Raw genomic sequence first — 3,755 nt, 5'->3', positions numbered from 1 at the left:
TGGTATACTCTCAAGTGATAGTAAAAACTCCAGTGACAGCAAGGTGGAAGATTTCTTGGGCTTTGAGAGGGAAGAAATTTTTCTTCAACAACAGAGTAAAGTGGACGAGGCATGTGAACAAAATGCCGTAAGCGATTGCGAAACTTCAACCTCCGATGGTGAGTCTTCGGTCTAAAGGGCAGTAGGAAGAAAAACCAAAACCCAGCTAGATGGAAATCTAATATCAAGAAGAAAGCAAGTCTCCGCAAAAAAATAGATCGCCCATGTAAATGCTCCCAGTCGAAGGAAGAGAGCATTTGCTGATGCAGTTCAATCGCGTTGGATCCTACAACTTACAAAATCAGTACCTCCGGGGGACTTATCGAAGCTCTCGACGTCAAAGTCTCCATGAAATAGGTTACACTAGGATAAAGAACTTAAGAAAGAGCACCGGTGCTTGCAAGCCTGGCCGGAGTGGCAGACACACCAACAACCCTCACAAGGTCCAAGATCGTCACTTAGACAACGTGTGTGACCATATCAAATCTTTTCCACTGATGGCATCACATTATGCTAGAAAGGTTAATAGCAAAAAGCGTTTCCTAAAAGAAGGTTTAAATGTACAACCTTTATTTAGACAAATATGAGCCAAGGGTGTTTCAGAACATAAAAGATCTCACAACTGCGAGCATTGAGCAACCTACCATCTACATAAGATGGAACAAAGGTTTCCCCATCCCAAATAACAACACTCACTCAGGAGTATTTCTCATGTCCCCGGATAAACACATCTTCAGAGAACATCTGACATGATTTTCCTTTGAAAGTCAAAATCGACCTTTTTCCAAACAATGCTGCAATGGATGATATCATACCACTTTTTACATACTATGGCTAGAGTGTAGATTCGCTCAGCATCTGGAAGATAACTAAAGATTATTGCTGGGACCAAATCGGGAAAGCTCTTGATCATTTTTGCAGTGAGAAACTGCCTGTATGGAATGTATTTTCTAGCCCACGTGCAAAAAGACTGCACTGACAGTTGCTGAAGTGGGGGGGGGGGGGGGGGGGTGGGGGGATAATTGGCCGTTTGACAACTGACTATTGACTGACTAATCTAAAAATATTTCATGTACACTTTTGCAAACCTGATTTCCCCCTTTCCCTAACCCCTGTAACTTGGCATAATAGAAAGAAAGAAGGTCTTAAAACGGACTTTAAATCAAATGAACTCCCAGCTTTATATTTATTTAAATACTTGAAGAAAATCTCCACTCGTTGAAGTTACTTGTGATCATTTGCTATCTGATATTTTTATCAGTATCCAGTGCCATCTGCGCGGCCCTGTTAGACAAAAGATTTCAAAATATTTTCACACTTTCTCTATCGCTTCCTGTCTAATTTTTTTCGCTGAGTCAAAATGCACTTCCGAATAGCGTGAGTACTTTTAATAATGGAGTGTAAAAAGTGTGGACGGAAAAGCATCAAGTACCGTTGTATTGGATGCAAAACTCTGATTTGTGAGATATGCTTAGCACGTTGCACTGCTGAAAAAAATAAACAAAGGATATGCATGATAAAAAAAGGATGTGAAAGCAAACATCGTCTGTATCTCCCGCCATAGTCAAATTTAGTCGGGCGCGTGCCCTCCTCAAATTACTAGGATCAATATTTCAGTCGCTTAACCAAGTCTGTAGTTAAAGCACCTTCCGGAATGTTAAGCGAGAGATCGTGAAAACAAGGCCAATGAAAATTTTTAAATTCTCATGACACTTTAAAAGTAAAAGTGTAATGAGAATCTATTATAACATTTTGGACAACTTGACAAACAGCACAAATTGCGCTCAGGGTGATGGAAGTCGTCATTGCATTATTTTAATAGGGAGCTTTAGCAATGACAATGGCGACAGCAGCGAAAAAGTCACTTAAAAATATTACTTCGCCTTACCTCTACTAGTTCGTGACTATTACAATTTGTTCAACTTGTACAATGTGGGCGAAGTATCCGGGGACTAAATTGATAGGAACGGCATTCAAGTAAGGAGGGAGAAAGAAAAATTCAGTGCCGTGTGCTCACGTTCTCCGCAAAGCTTTTAATTTGGTGAAATGTACAAACCTATTGTTCTTTGACGTTCTTATTGCCGTTGTCGTTGCTTAAGCTCCCTTTCCATATCTACAAAATATTCTAATTTATTTTAATCCCTCAGTAAAAACCTCAAAACTAGACCAAAAAGCTGCATATAAATAGAGCCGATAAACAGGATAAAACAAGAAAGACTGAAAAAAGAATAGAAAACGTCACTGACATGCACGGCAGGCGTAATGATATGCAGCGTGACATTGAAATTCAAACCCATCCGAATCGTTGATAGAATGTATCGTTTGATCGACTCGAAAATGTCACGCAATATTTGGTTCACTTGGTATTCCTTGGATGTTTTAGGGAATTTACATGATGTAACATTCAATAATCTACTACCAGTCTCTAAGGGAGGATAAAAAGAAAATGTCGACCAAAGAGTTACAAAACTTGGAAGAATATGGCTCAAACCGAGCAGTTTGTTGGAGCTTGTGTTGAAATTTATGACGCAGACAGTTTCACAGGAATTCTAGCGTGGCTTTCGCAGGAAAATGTTGTCTTTTAGGTGGGTTTTTCTCAATGAAAACTTGCACAATGCAACTTAAATCTTTCGTGATATGATTGCTTAAGACTGAATCATGCTGGTGTGAAAATCTTAAAATCGACCAAAATGTCACTTAGGGCTTTTTTCCACGCACCCCTTCAATTGATGAAGCTGCAAACTGAAAACAGATAATTTGCTGGCCATGCAAAATGAAACCTTGTGAACGCAATTTACTGTAGGTGATATTTGTGGTCCCCAGAAATCTTAATACAGTTTTAAAGTAAAACATGGAGGTTGTTTATAGACTATCAAAGGAAGTTTCTTTACTTTGTGGGCGATCATTTCTACATTTTTAAACCGTTGGAACACTTATTTTTTATTGGCAGGAAATGATTACTTAAACAGATTTTTTTCTCTGGTGTCACGCATCGAAAAATATAAAATTTGAGTTTGACAAGGACGTCACTTCATTCCAACTAAACATTCAACATTTTCGCAGCAGTAAATATTTAGCAGTCTCTGTATTGCACTTTCCAATTCCGGATTCTGGCTTTTAGTGCTGCCCAAACACGGTGGCAAATCATATTCTGACTAAGAGGACTGACATATAAGACTTTTCAGTCGTATTCCATTCTAAAGGGCGGGAACCAGCAACCTTTTTTTTTCCCACCCAACAAGCTGCTGTCGCCGACAAACTGCTGTTCTTGTGATTAAAGATATGGCAGGCTATGAGAATGCTTGGCTGCTTAAACATTTCATTTCGACATTCAAAAATATAATGTTTATGACGGCCTGGCTATATCCTTGACAGCGGTCCTGTACACAAGAACAGTGGTTTGCCGGTTTTTGCGCGATTTCAACAAGAATGTTAGGCCAAACGTAAGACTTTACCGTTTCGTTTCCAATATTTATATAAGAACTATCGGCCATCAGATGGCCTGGTGTTCTCAAAGGTCATTTTCTAACGATCGGCCAAGAGATGGTCTGGCGTTCTCATAGGTTCTTCAAAATTAAACTGCTTTTGCAATTGCAATGTTATGTTACTCGGTTTTACTTTTTATTTTCTCTTGTGCTTTGTTGTAATTTGTTTTATTTTTGTTTTGTCAGATTTTTTTGGGGACCGTCTCTTCAATTTTTTTTACTGTTGTTGTT

Source organism: Pavona decussata, unplaced genomic scaffold, assembly GCF_977016875.1.
Source record: "Pavona decussata unplaced genomic scaffold, jaPavDecu1.1 SCAFFOLD_95, whole genome shotgun sequence".
NCBI lineage: Eukaryota > Metazoa > Cnidaria > Anthozoa > Scleractinia > Agariciidae > Pavona > Pavona decussata.
Note: the sequence above shows the minus strand (reverse complement) of the source record.